The sequence below is a fragment of the Myotis lucifugus genome, unplaced genomic scaffold, assembly GCF_000147115.1.
Source record: "Myotis lucifugus unplaced genomic scaffold, Myoluc2.0 scaffold_612, whole genome shotgun sequence".
Lineage (NCBI taxonomy): Eukaryota > Metazoa > Chordata > Mammalia > Chiroptera > Vespertilionidae > Myotis > Myotis lucifugus.
The window spans coordinates 268,486-284,032 of record NW_005871660.1 but is presented as its reverse complement, the minus strand read 5'-3'; the positions used below and the strand labels follow the sequence as shown (position 1 = coordinate 284,032).

Genomic DNA, 15,547 nt, shown 5'->3' with positions numbered 1-15,547 from the left:
TTAAAAAATACCAAATCAGAAAATAAATGCACAAAAGCTCCCCAAAGTTCTGATCAAGATTTTGATGGTACTCCCTAGCCAGTTTGGCTCGGTGGATAGAGCATCCACTAAAGAGTCCCGGGTTTGATACTGTTCAAGGGCACACACCTTGGTTGCAGGCTTGATCCCAGCGTGCTGGAGAGATAATTCATGTGTCTCTCTCACATCAATGTCTCTCCCCTTCCCTTCCACTTTCTCTAAAAATCAATGGAATAATATCCTCGGGTGACATTATAAAAAAAATATTTTTTTAAGAAAAAAAAAAAAGATTTCGATGGTAGTTGAAGATTCAACTAAGCATAGCCAGAACACCATGGCTGCCCACGTTGTTGGTGCTGAGCAGCACCTGCTCCATTTGCACCCGGTTCCCCACCTGCCCAGCACCATCCTGACCACCACCATCAGGCTGCCCACCTAGGCTCCAACAGGAGTCAAGTCAACAATCCAGTCAGAACCACTGCCTTGCTGGCCTTCCATTGACTGATCTCGAAAACAAGTACCAGGCACTCCTTAAAGCCCAAAGACTTGCCTCCAAGTGGATGTGACACACTGACCTAGATTTGGAATCCTGTGGCAGGATCTGGGCCACCAACAAGTCAGCTTTCATGGGACAAGGGAGAAGAGGCCAGGACCACAAAGGGCAATTACAGTAGGGGCCTTCCCAAGCCTGGTCCTGATATGGCAGAGCCTCACAAGTAGTTTTGATTTTTACAGGTCCTAAGAGGGCTTTTGAATGTTCACTTCACCGAATGTGAACAAAAGGGCACCATTCAGGCAAGTGGACACATCAGCATCCTTGAAAAACCCAAAACTTAAGTCACTGAATTGATCAAGTGAGCTTAATCCTGATTAAGCACTGTTCAATGGAATCAGCAAAGAGTTGTGTCAAATAATACTGGGAACCAGAAGTAGATTCTGATAAAATGTACATGATAAGGCCTAGAGAAACCACTAAGAATATACTTCCAAAAATAGAGTGAAAAAATCATTAAGGCATTAAAATGTTACAGTAGAAAATATTCACGTAATGCAAAGGAAAGCATTAAAGGAGGAAGAGAAGGGGAGGAAAAAGACATGGGACAGAAAGCAAAAAGAAAGATGACAGACATAAATCAATTGGAGCAATAATAACATTAAATGTGAATGAATTAAACAATCTAATCAAATGACAGAGCTTGCCAAACTGGAGAAAAAACAAAAACAAGATCCAATGATGACATGCTGTCCATAGGAGACACTGTGTTTTGTGTTTTTTTAAAGAATAGTTTATTGATTTTTAGAGAGAGAGGAAGAAAGAGGGAGAGAGGGAGAGAAACATCAGCTGCCTCCTGCACATTCCCTTCAGGGGATGGAGCCCCCAACCCATGCATGTGCCCTTGACCAGGAATCTAACAACCTCCTGGTACATGGGTCGACACCCAACCAACTGAGCCATATCGGCCAGGGTTTTATTAATTATTATTATTATTATTATTATTATTATTTTAATCCTCACCTGAGGATATGTTTTATTGATTTTTAGAGAAAAAACGAGAGAGAAACCTTGACATGAGAAAGAAACATTAATCGATTGCTTCCCATATGCACCCCAACCAGGGATCGAGCTTGCAACCTAGATATGTGCCCTGAGATTCGAGCCGGCAACCTTTTGGTGTACAGGACAGTGCTCTAACCAACTGAGCCACCTGGCCAGGACTATAAAAGAAACTCTTTAGATTGAAAGATATAAATAGGCTAGGGGAAAAAAAGAATGAAAAAAGGTATAACATGCAAACAGCAAACATAAGACTCCCGAGCCATTGGGGGTATAGTATAGTTTTGTCTTCTGCGTAGTGAGGCTGGTAGAGTCGGCTAGCTGTAAGAATGCCACTGAAACTTCTACATGGAGGCAGGGATGACAGCACCCATGCAGAGCACTTATGAACATACACTGCCCTGTTTGCTGCTTGCCATCATCTGGCAAGGAAAGCAAGTAAGAACGCAAGGCCCAAAGAGCCTGTGTTGTTTGCCCCAAGTTAGTGGCAGTGACAGGGTTTGGAAGCTTGGGTCCCATTATGAGCTATGACTCCATACCTCAAACCCAGTGCAGCTTCAGTCTGAGACCCAGGAGGCCCCTTGGAGGGCACAGAGATGCTGGTCTCCCACCCACACCCCAAAAGTCCCCTGGTCTTCCTGAGCTCCTGGACTGCTGGGGGTTCCTATACCTAGGGGGTGCTTCTTTTCCAAGGAAAACTTTACCAAGTCCCACAGCCCTTAATGCTTCCCGGTCTGCCTCACCCACACCTCAAGGGACAATATCAGCATTTAGGGGGTCAATCAGAGTTCAATAGGCTTTCTCCAAGCCAGTCACGTCACTGTAGGGCTGCTCCAAGGCAAAGAGCTAAGGGTTCTGGCAGTTTCCTGAGACACCCACTCTTGCCAGGTCTCCTCCACAGCCCCAAGTTCATCACTGAGCCCAGCCCAGGCGCAGTGCCAAACCACCGACGCTACAGGCAGAAAGGGAGTGTGGGGCTCAATCAGGCATACTCGCCTCTCACCTGTGCAGTGCATAGTGGGTCAGGGTCACTGGCAACACCTGCTCCCTCGCCCTTGACCGATCCTGACTCCATTGAGGTCCCAGCCCTCTGGGTGCCCAGACTATGTGACAGGACCCCCTGCCTATTGGTCACAGGGCTATATCACCAGCCCCACATGGGAGTTCTTGCCTCCCCAATAACCACATCAGCCTCTCAGAGCAAGAAAAATATCCTGTCACCCCCAAACCGACAGCTGGACCCCAGGAGCACACAGAGGGACCCACACAAATTCCATATTGACTGAACACACACATCAGAAGCTCATCAGGGACTACTGGTGGTCTGTATTGTTTTGGTTTTGCTTTGCTGAAACTGCTGATTTTTATACAGTGAAGACAAATTATTTTTATAATGAAGATCCCTCTAGGAGTCTTGTTAGGCCCTAAGACTCAACCTGTGGGTCGCGACCCCTTTGGCGGTCGAATGACCCTTTCACAGGAGTCACCTAAGACCATCCTGCATATCAGATATTTACATTACGATTCATAACAGTAGCAACATTAGTTATGAAGTAGCAACAAAAATAATTTTATGGTTGGGTCACAACATGAGGAACTGTATTTAAAGGGCCAGAAGGTTAAGAACCACTGAGTTAGGGGAACAGCCACTACGACTTGGCCAATAACATTTTCAGGACTTCTTTTGGCTAAAGGCCAAATGAATGAATCCAGGAGACCCGTGGCTGCAGGGAACAGGGGCTAGAACATGGAAACAGCACCTCCAGGTATCTGGTCTCATGGTGGCCACACCTAGGACACCTGAGCACAAGCAGAGACAGCCGAAGAACACGAAACCTAACCCAAACCTGTCACTGCCAGGAGTCAGTCTGCAAAGCCACCGTCCCACCCCAGCCCTCACATGGGCCTGAGGCACAGTGCTCTGGGCTGGTGGATCCATGTCAAACCCCAGGTTCCCTGGAGGAAACAACCTGAAGAGGTGTTCAGAACAGGCAGGACTTTGAGCTCCAGCCTGGCTGCCTCCAGTCCAGCCTCCCCCAGAATACCACCCAGCTTCCTGGTCCATAAAACCCTGTCCAACCCTTCTATCTGACCCATAAAATACTGGTAAAGAAGCTTCAGAAGAAGAAAAACCAACTTTTTTTTCCCTTTTCTCCACATCCTTGCCAACACTTGTTTGTTAATTTATTTATTTACTGTTTTATTTTTAATTTTTTTTATTGATTAAGGTATTATATATGTGTCCTTATCGCCCCATTGCCCCCCCACCCCCCCCACCCCCGCTTATACCCCCACCCCTGGTGTCTGTGTCCATTGGTTAGGCTTATATGCATGCATACAAGTCCTTTGGCTGAAACCAACTTATTTTCAAGGTGGCTTCTAATAAGCTCAATTGTTCCCTAACTTCCTTCCCAGTACAAATATGGAACAGCAGCACCAAAACCTATGGGCTGTTCTGAAATGGAAAATGATTTCAGAAGCTTTTATTGCAACACCTTGATTCACAGTCAAGGAAAGAACAGAAGCCCAGAGAAAACTCATTATTGTAATCTACTGAATGAAGCCTATCTCTGGCCAAGGGTGCTTGAAATCAGAACATTCTCTGTGGGGGCCATCCTGGGTACTGTGAGGGGTTGAGCAGCATCCCTGACACCCACCCACTCGATGCCAGCAGCACACACACACCCCATTGTGACAACCACAGATATCCCCAGATAATGCACAGTGTCCCCTGGCTGCAGAATCACTCCTAGGGTGGGAATTATTTTACTAAGGAATTTTCATGTAGTAACTCAGTTAATCTCACCCACGCTTGAAGCAAAAACCTCCCCTATCATCCCCATTTTAGGATTAAGGATAAAAACTCAGCAGAGGCATCTGAACCCAGGCAGGCTCAGTGCATGAGTACCAGCCTCTAGCTGCCAATCCCACTCAGCCATTCAACCTCAAGACCTCAGGCCATTTAAAAATCATCTGCAGCTGTGGATGTTATTTCCAAACTACGCTGTATACAACTCTTTCTCCTGGGTTTTCCTATGGCCAAAGCACCATTCCAAGTTCTTCCGATTCCTCCATGGAAATATCTCGAGTCCCAAGTTCACAGCCCCCAGCATGTCCAGCATACATGCCACCAATGCACTGCCATCGGTTCGGCCTTCAGAACCCTCAGGCCTTGCTGCCAGGACAAGGTTTCAAGTTCCTGTCAAAGATGAGAGGCTGTGTGCAAGGGTCCATGGGAAGGATTGGGCCACAGCCATGGCTGCTCAACCCTCTGAGGGCTGGCCATCAAGCCCAACATCCTGGAGTGAGCGGCAGGCTGGCTTGGCCAGAGTCTCAAGAGACGGGCTTTCAGCTTGTTCCCACTTCCCCACAGCATCTCAATCACAGGCCCTCCAGGGGTCAGTCTCTGATCTCCCCAAGGTCAGCTGTGCTGTCCAGGCAAACCCACAGCCTCCTTCTCCTCCAAGCTTCATTCCCACCACCTCTATGAAAGCCTCAGGGCCTCCCTGCCCCCGCCTCAGCTACACTCCGCCATAGTGGGTCTCACCCCCTCACTCCTCAAACGGCTGTCGCTGGTTTGTGTTGGGTCTGTCTCGTCTCTCCAGTTACAGGCTAACAGATCCAGAAACTCTGATGGGAAGGGGCCAGCCTCCACTAAATACCAGGCACCCCCATTTACAACATCCCTGACCAATCACAGCACTCAGCTCATCCAGAGACAGAAGTCTTCCCAAAGACCAGCCTGTGAGGCCTAGTGCAGCAGCACTGAGTGTGAATTGCACCAGGATGTCAAGTGTGAAATAGACACAGGCTGTCAGAATGGGAAATACACCAAGATGTCAAGTTTAAAATACAATATTACATGAAACAGTAATATTTTGGATATTTGGGTTCACTTAAATACACTATTCAAATTAAAGTCGCCTGTTTCTTTTTACCTTTTCGTGTGGCTACTAGAAAATTTTAAATTATACATGTGGCTGCCTTATGTCATTAGTGGCAGCGCTACCTCAGACATCAGTTTATATTTGTGCTGTATTTTCTCCCAAGGCTTTTGTTGGTTCAGCTCTCACTTTAGATCTTTGGTCATCTGGAGTTAGTGTTCGTATACAGCATGAGGTAGGGGCCCAATTCTGACATTTGACACTTAGTGTTCGTGTGCATCTCCCATGGCATCGTCCTAGTGCCATAAGCAACGCCCTGGCACTCAGGACACCCAGGTTATCTGTATCCTCACCAGGGGGACTGCAAGTCACACACACACATACCTCTTCCCCACAGGGAAGACACCAGCAAAGCAAGTGGGCCAATCACCAGGCATGGTGACAGCACAAGCCTTGGAGGGAAGGATACCAAGGCAAGAGCCAAGTCCACCTACAGGACTACTCAGTGGGGCTTGTAAGGGCCACAGAGAAGCTTAAAACTTGGCAGCTGCTGCCTTCTAAGAGATAACTCAGAATCCTGTCAGGGCCAAGACCAGACAGACCAGGAAAGAGAATTGGCCAGGGGCTGCAGAGGCCCAGTGGCTGCACTAAGAGGTCCTTCAGGGGACATGCCAGTGGCCTAGGCACAGCCCAACCCAGGTGGACCCTGCCTGGCTTGGGCTGGAGGAAAGGCAGGCAGAGAGGTGAGGACTCACCACTGAATACTGGAGTTCATGGCCTAAGTGTGCAAAGGACAGCCTGGCAGCTTCCCGCAGGTGGTGAGCTGGGCATTGCACCTGACATGCCAGGCTTCCCTCCTCCTGGAAGCCCAACCCCAACCTAGAACCCACAACACCACAGGCCAGGCCTCCCTTATTCTTACCTTCTTCTGCTGACCCCTCCCAGCCTCAGCCTCCAAAACGTAACCCCACAAAGGCTTCCCGTGCTGCCTCTGCACAGGAGATCAGCTGGGTGAGCAGTAAGCACACTCCAGCCCTAGAATTTTAGAACTCTGAGACAGTGGGAAAGAAGGGGCAGAAAGAAGGAGAAACTACCCAAATGTCCATCAACAGATAGTGGATCAACACAATATGTCCATCCAAACACTGGAATATTATTCGGCTATAAAAAGAAGCGATGCACTGACACCTGCTACAATGTGGATGAACCTTGAAAACAGTGAAAGGAGCCAGACCCAAAGACCACATAGTATGTGATTCCATTTATGTGAAATGTGAACAGGCAAATCCACAGAGAAAGAAAGTGGGTTAGTGGTTGCCAGGGGCTGAGGGAGGTGGGGAGTGATAGTTTAATAGGGATGGGGTTCCTTTTGGACTGATGAAAAGGTTCTGGAATTAGACGGTGGTGATGGTAGCACAACTCTGTAAATGTTCTAAAAGCCACTGAATTGTCCACTTTAAAATGGTGCATTTTATGGCATGTAAATATCTCAATAAAAATATTTTTTTAAAAGAAGACAGGGCAGAGCATTTTAAGAGGGGCTGTTGTCCTAGAAAATTCGGGGTCTGGTCAGTATACCAGAGCCAATCACTGGGCAGCTATCACATAGCTCTCCCCAATGACTGGAATGACTTTGGTCCTGCTTCATCAACCATACTCTATGCTCCCTGAGGGCAGATCTGCCACCTCTCGCTCATCTTAACCCCTCAGTGGCTGACACTGGGGGGCCCCCAGAGGCACCCAAGAAACAAATGGGCCTCCCCCAGCTTCCCTTGCCTCCTCTATGCTCTTCCACATGGGTCTCCCAGGCCACAGCCCCCAGTGTCCCCTCCAAATGCCTCTCTTTCTCTGCCCACCAGCTCACCATTACCCAAGATGACAAGACTCAGCTCACATGGCGACTCTTCAGTTGCCTCCCTGGTCACACCTGAGCCACAAGCACTGTGCCAGCCATGCTTCCACAGGTTTGGTTTCCATCTATCTTCGAAATTCTGCACAACATCCCCCCAGGTCCCCACCGTTCACTCTGATCTCCCCAGTCCTGCTCCATCCATGGCCCCATGACCCTGTGGGCAGGACATGCTGTTCACCTGGCTATACACACGCAGGCTCAACAACTGTCACACTCAACTAGATAAATGCAGACACCCTCAGCCAGACCCAGGGCTTGGGGAACATGTCCCATGGCTATGTGTCCACCGCAAAGTCCCAGTCCAACCAGAATCACAAAAACAAGCGACTTGTCCCCCAGACCATGCATGAGAGGCCTTCTTCCATTCTCAGTTGTATATCTTCGCCTTGAGGTTGGTGGATGACATGGCTTCAGAGTTTGCAGAGGCCACATGATATGACCGGAGACACGTTGCCCGAGGTCCCTGAAGCGGTCAGTGTGAACCTGACCACACCCACTTGCTATAGCTCTATCAGTGGCTAATGAGCTCTGTCCATCAGTCCATCCATCCGGCCACCCCTCCTTCCTTCCATGGGGCCTGGTGAGAGGAGCCAGTTCCTCAATGAACAACACTGCTCATCAGTCTTTAGCTCAGATCGGGGCTCCGCTTTGCCTTTGGTGCAAGAAGGACAAAAGGAGGCCCGAGTGGCCAAGACCATTCTCTGGCTTCCACCTGCTGTAGCCCAGGAAGGCCGTGAAACGAGATGCTTTCTCTTCCAAAAAGGTGTCAGAAAACTAGCTTTCTCTACCGACTCTCTACTCTTTCTCAGGGGGAAGGAGTTGGAATCTATACTAATAAAAGCCTATGTGGTCATCACGCCCTCACACCATGAACCCTCACGCTGCAACGAGCGATCACCAGGAGGCTGCACACATCGAGAGCACATGCGCACAGGTGGGTGCGGGCTTGACGCTGCGTGCACGGTGCAAAGGCAAGTCACACCGCTCCGGCCTACCTATTTGGGGCAATCCATTGAGGAGCTCCGGATGGGTGGGCAGGGCCTACCTCTTTGGGGCAATCGATCTAGGGCTCCCGCACTGTGAGAGGGCACAGGCCAGGCTGGGGAACCCCCCCCTCTCCCCCCCCCGAGTGCATGAATTTCGTGCACCAGGCCTCTACTAAAACAATAAATCAAGAGTTTAGCCCTAACCGGTTTGGCTCAGTGGCTAGAGCATAGCCTGTGGACTGAAGGGTCCCAGGTTCCATTCCAGTCAAGGGCACATGCCCTGGTTGTGGGCTCGATCCCCAGTAGGGGGCGTGCAGAAGGCAGCTGATCAATGATTCTCTGTTGTCACTGATGTTTCTATCTCTCTCTCCCTTCCTATCTGAAATCAATAAAAATATATATTTTTTAAAAAGAGTTTAAATTCCCAGGGCTTTACTCACATGCCAGCTAGAGATGGAACAATGATCTCTCTCGACCTGTGACCAAGATAATCAAGATCCATGCAGCTGCTGGCCTAAGATAGGAAGCCCACTCTGCTTAGGGTCAACCCTTTCTGACAGATGGGATTTTTTTAAAAAGAATGGGGGAACAGCGGGGATTTGAAGAGACCAGCAGCAATATGACGGAATCTCCCAGTCCAGCTGCCCAGCTGGGATGCCCCACATCCTGTGGAGCCAAAGCAAGTTGCCCCGCACTCACTCGGGGCACCTAACTAGCAGATTTAGAGCTCTCCAAGTAGAGATGGGGTGCTGAGCATGGTGGGGTCCGGGTTCCGGCTGAGCATACACCCCGGTTCCACCCCACCTGTCTGGAGATCCCCAGCATGCCCCTGTTGTCAGGCTGTCACTGCCGGCTGGAGGCTTCAGGCTGGCTCTTGCTCTAAAGAGGCCTCCTGATCCATCCTCTCGCTTCTTGTGCACAAAGCACAGTTCTGGATCCACTGCCAGCTCATTTTACATGAATCATTTCTCTCCACCACCCCCACCCCCCTCCGAGACTGGAGGCAGCAGCCATGAAACCATGAAGGCAGGCCCACCTCCACCCCTATCTGCCCAGAAGATGTCATCTATTGGGTCCAAATGCAAACACAGAAGGGAAGTGGATGCTGGAGACAAATGCTGAGTGCCCACCCCTTCACAGCTTGCTGTACAGGCTTGTTTGAGAGTCCTAACTGCCATCACTGGTACCGGCCAATGGAGCCAAATGCTACATTTGTTATTGTTCTGTTCTGGGCTTGGAGACCCATTTGGGCACTGCAGCCCTCAGTGGCTGGCACTCTGATTGTTATTCTTTGTCCACTGAACAAACACACTCAAGGCCTCTACCCCAGAGAGTCACAGCCCAAAAAGCACCGCCCAACCATGAAGCAAAGACAGCTTAATGCAAACTTTTCATTAACCCCCTATGTCCACTGGCACCACTGGGGTGGGACAAGAAAAGAGGAGAGGGAAGGGAAGGGATAGATGGAGAGGCAGAGGAAGATCGAAAGAAGCAAACAAACAAACAAAAAGGACAGTCAACTTTGTTAAGCCAAGAAGTCCTGAGGAACCCTCTCCAGGTTGTTTATTTCAATCAACTAAAGAAGGCATGACCGTAAATTAACGGTGTGCTTCCTTGACAAGTCAGAACGTTCCCAGGACAGTACCAAATCCAAGATGCTAAAGAACTGCTTGACTCAGAAATCACTCGTCAGCCAGTCTTCGCTCCCAAAAGCTGAGGTAGAGGAGTGAGGCCAAGGAAGTATGGGCAGCGCCATTACCTCGCACCCAACACGGCCATCTCACCATCCACTCACCCTACGAAGCTCAAATGTCAAACCCACAAAGCTCAAATGTCGAACCCACAAAAGCCAGCTCTTCACGAGTGTTCCCATGCAAAAAGCAGCATTTCCCAGGACTACATTCACCCCTCCTGACAGGGGCATTGGTAATGGTAAAGCTGATGGGTTGGATGTTTATAAAACCAAATGATTAGGAAACAGTGTCTTCCTTTTAAACCCTCAGCTTCTGCCAAGCCAAAGCAAACTCTTTAAAGCCAGGTAGACTCCTTACCAATCTTCTGACGGGATGCTACGCAAAAGGTATAGAGTGAAGCAGAATGAAAAAGTCAGGCATCTGCAAACAGCAAAGTATTTACCCATTTACCGTACACAGACTCTTTTTTTTCTCCTTTACTATGAGGTTTTTTGGGTGGATGGAGTCAAAACATTTTCTTACATCCCCTGTACTTTTTAAATTCCCCTTGAAATCCATTTTTTAAAATACAGACTATGACTCTAAATCATCCGTGGGCCCGTATGAAATGAATAAAACTAAAAAAAAAAAAAAGACCGTACCCTTTTATGTAATGATGTTTACTTTGAATTTATATTAGTTCACACAAACACTCCATCCATGCTTTTGTTCCGGCCCTCCGGTCCAGTTTAAGAACTCATTGTGGCCCTCGAGTCAAAAAGTTTGCCCACCCCTGCTCTAAATGCTTTGATGTAAGAAAGATGGAAATTCATTCCATTAACACACTAATGTTTGCTGAACATCTACTGTGTGCGAAGAACTGCTCTAGGTGCTAGAGAGACATGCAACAATGAAGACATATTATTCTGTGGGTCAAACATAGCCTGCCACCTGCTTTTGTACAGCCTACAAACTAAGACTGTTTCTGATTTTTTTAATGGCTGAGGGGGGAGGGAGATCAAAAAAAGAAAAATAGTTCATGACACATGAAAAGTATATGAAATTCACATTCCTGTGTCCATAAGTAAAATTTTATTGGAACACAGATACACCCACTCATACTTTTGTGCTACAAGGCAGAGTGGAATAGTTGGAACAGACGCCGTCTCGCCTGACCCTTTACAGAAAAAGCTCCCCCTCATGAATGAGACAGACAGCAAATACATAAGCAGATTAATATGCACTTCTGGTAATACTGAGTGCAAAGAAGAACAGGCAGGATGGGGGCAAGGTGGTTGGAAGGGTGAATGTAGGCAGTGTGGGCAGTGATGGCCTCTCTGAGCCAAGACCTAAAGATAAGAAGCCAGCTGAGTAGAGATGTGAGGGGACAGCATTCTGGCAGAGGGAACAGCAAGTGCAAAGGCCCTGAGGCAGGGAAGAGGAGGCAGGGAAGCTGGTTAGACTGAAGGGGTACAGGCACAGGAGGGGAGACCACCACAGAGGACAAAGCAGGGAGGCCATGGAAAGGGAGCTGGACTTTTTTTTCAAGAACAAGAAGTCACTGGAGGGTTCTAAGCAGAGGAAGGCCATTTTTAAAGGTTTTTAAGCACCTTGAGCGAGCAGGAGTGAAAAAAGACAGAGTCAGGACACCTTATCTAACCAAGATGCTCCCAGCACAGGCCAATTCAAACCAGGGAGTAAACTCAAAAACCAATTCATCTGACAATAAAATAAATTCATTGATCCACTCAGGCCTTAGTATGAATACAAACTTTTTAAAATTAATTTTATTGTGTAAAAGTATCTGCAACTAGTATATTAACAGTCCAATGACTCCACAGACAAAACTGTTCAGGAAAAGGCAAAGATTAAAGAAGTGATTTACCTTAAAGTCCAGACAACTGTTAAGCAAATTGACAGGAAGGGATATGGTGCCAGGAGGGTGTGGAAACCTGGGTAGGAGACTTGTGATTCCCAGAGGCCAAGAACAGTTAGGTAAACCCCCACACTATGGACAGGATACGGACAAGTGGCAAGGGCTCAGGTGGCATTGGGAGTGTCTGTGAGCTTCTCTCCTGGGGGATGGGGAGATGGAAGCAGTAGGCTGGGAAGGGCGGGGGAAAGTCAGAGTGACAACTGGGAAAAACCTGGACAGCCAGGCCTAGGACTATGGGCTAGACCAGCAGTTCTCAACCTGTGGGTCACGACTCCTTTGGCGGTCGAATGACCCTTTCACAGGGGTCGCCTAAGACCATCCTGCATATCACATATTTACATTACGATTCATAACCAGTAGCAACATTACAGTTATGAAGTAGCAACGAAAATAATTTTATGGTTGGGTCACAACATGAGGAACTGTATTTAAAGGGCCGGAAGGTTGAGAACCACTGGGCTAGACACAATTTGTAAATAGAAGCCCCTCCCTATTAAAGACTGGAAGGGAGGAAGGGGGCAAAGGGAACTAGAATAAGAGATACATCGGGGATACGGCCAAATATCAGGCTGCTGTTAAGTGAGAGAGTCTCACCTGTGGGTGACTGTACCCCCCATGGGACACTGGGCAATGTCTGGGAAATGCAGTTGCCACAGTTGGTAGTGGGGGGAGTGCTGTTGACATCAAGTGGTTGGGGCCAGGGATGCTCCTCAACACCCCACCGTACCCAGGAAAGCCCTCCCAGAGAACAATCCAGCCCAAGTGTGGACAGGGCAAATGGGGAGACCGGGGCAGAATCAGACAGCACCCAGTGATAATAAATCAGCTAGGGGTTCACAGCTCCCTGGCGCCCTGCAAAGCACTTTAGAGCCTTTCATCCCCTTTCATCCTCACAATTACTGGAGCTGGGTTCTCATTATACCCATTTTACAAATGAGGAAAGTGAGGCCCAGAGACGTGAAGTGACCTGCCCCAAAGGAGGGATTTGAACGCAGGTCCTCAGACTCATGTGGGGAATGAAGAGAACAGGAAGACAAGGACACGGCCAAGAACAGCAAGTCAGAATGGAGTCCAGGTTTAGGCCCTGTCCTCTTCTGTCTGGCATTCTCGGCTGGAAGCAGAAGTACTCAGTGGCCGGACAGGTAAGAGCTGTGGCCGCAGAAGGGCAGAGTCCGGAACCCCAGTGAGGTGTGACAGTGGCCCAGCAGGTGTATGGAGCCGTCACTGCCCTGCCATCTGCCCACAGCTCGTTTGCTCTCCACACCCCAACCACACTTGGGAAGGTTTAGTGACCACCCCATTTTGTTCTTGAGCAAGTGACTAGTCTAAGGTCACACAGCTCTGAACCCCACACCAAGACTCTGAATACAGATCCCAGGAAGCAAGCCAATTGGAAATGCTCATTTGCCCATGCCTTGGTCCCCTCCTTCATTCCTCAGCACCCATCACCTCATCCTGCCTGCTCCATGAGCCAGCCCTCCCCTGAGGACAGTGGGCTCCACACCACCATCATAGCTGAGAACACCCTTTTTCTCTTTCCCTCACTAAATCTGAAGCCCCTTTAAAGGCAGGGACTCCCCAAAACCTGCCTCAGCACTCCCATCCCCAATGCCCATCCTCACAGGTGTCAGATGGAACCAAGGAACAGATGGGCTCTCCAGGGCAGAGGCTCAGATGAGTCAGCCAGGGGAAAGGGGTGGAGCACAAGAAACCAGCAGAGGAGGCGGAGAGATGTGGGATCACGTTTTGGGGGGCTGGTGGGGGGGAGACACAGACACCACAGAGGGCCCCTGACTGCCCCGGGGAGCTCCTGCAGGAAGGCACTAGGACAGAGGGAGGGTCTTTTCTAGAAAACAGCAAAGTAGAACAAAGGCGGAGGGGGGTCCTGAACGTTATTTAAGCTCTAACATTATTTAACAGCTCCTTAGCAGTCCACTCTTTAAAGAGGCAAGGATTAGCAAATGCAAGAAAATCAATTGTTACTAAGTAAGATCTATATACATTTCAAGTCTCAAGAACTACACACATGCACACATGCACATGAGGCACCTGACACAGTAACCACTTGCACACCCGGGCAACACCTGGGAGCATTTGTGTCATCACACCGAAACCATTGTCTTGCCCGCACCCTCCAAAGTGACCTCCACCAGGGGAGGGTGGTTTGACCATCACAGTGTCCCCTGCACGAGGAGCAGCAAAATCTGCCAAGCATCCAATCAGACGCACAGAAAGAGGACCAGTGAGTTTCAAAAACCCTGGACTTAGATAATCACAAGTTGACTCCTCGACTTTTACACTCTGTCCTTCGGTTTCCAAAAAACAAACTGCAAAGACGAGAGAGGCTACCCACTGCTTTTGCAAAGGAGGCAAGAAAAGGCTGACCAGTGAGTTGACAAACCCTCCCCATGCCTCATAAGGAAGCTATTATTTGAGAATTAGGGGAGTCATTAGTTCTTGCACCATGGGGGCAAGAAAAGCCCACAGGAGTCATCTAATGAGCCCGTGTTAGGGGTTTTCTCCAACCTGGGGGCAGCCAGATAACTGGCTGTTGAAGCAGAGGGGTGGGACAGGCATCTCAGACCTTAAGACAGTGGGACCCAAGGAGCTTGCTGAATAAATGCCATTGACAGAAACACATGGAAAAGGACACAATTTTTACATATAACAGGATCTTGGACACTGAACAGAACTCAGGAAACAGTTCTCCAGGTGCACCTGAATTATTAAAACAAAAGGATGGGGGGCGGGGGGAGGGAGAACAGATGGGACACACTGAAGCACAGTCCATGCCTCCCCCGCGCCCGGGGGGAGGGGGGAACCCTGTAAAACCTTTCACTTTGCCCAGGTGTACGTGCACCCCAATTCCCCTGGTGCCATAGCATCCATGGGGTGCAGACCTGGGCCCTTGCACATTCCAGGTCAGTTGTCATTCAGAATGAATCCATCCCCAGCTCCCTCGGGGTGAGGAGGACAGCCCTAGGAGGTGATGCGGAAGCCACTCCACAATTTATTGCTACAGAGAAGGGGGACTTGGAGATAGTGATGGAGCTGAGAGGGGGAGGGACTGTGGGACGCGTCTATAATCTGTGATGTGCATAGCAAGTGGATACATTTTTTAAAATGAAAAATCCAGATTGCATGCTTATTTTAGGGGGGGCTAACGGAGATGAAAGGCAAGTTTGGAAGCCGCGATGGCACTGCGGGTTGACTCCGGGAGGGGAGTGGGATGCAGTGATGGATATTTCGGGGAGAGTCCCTGGGAAGCGCCCCGTTAATCCCACTAGTGCCCAAAGGGCCGGAAATGCAGGGGGTTCCACCCAGGGCCTGGGCTCTCTTTATTGTAATTATTTTTTTTTTTAACTATCAGGATTGTTGTGAATAATAGAAGGGCCCAGCCGAACAGGGCCGGCCTGGATGGGCCACCCACGCTGTCATCTTTTGTGCGGGGCCGGCGGGGACGCCCCGGCCCAACCCCCGCGAGCCCCTAGCCCAGGCAGGGCGCCCCAGCCTCCCGTCCCTGGCCCCGCTATTGTCCAGCCGCACCGCCCCCGCCCGAGGCCAACGGGCGCCCCGGGCCGGG

At 49.4% G+C, this 15,547-nt stretch overlaps 1 protein-coding gene across 8 annotated transcripts in view; it reads right to left on the bottom strand.

Annotated features, from left to right (window-relative positions):
• KDM4B (lysine demethylase 4B) overlaps positions 1–15,547 on the bottom strand; it is a 131,336-nt gene that overhangs the window by 115,463 nt on the left and 326 nt on the right. The window lies entirely within an intron of this gene.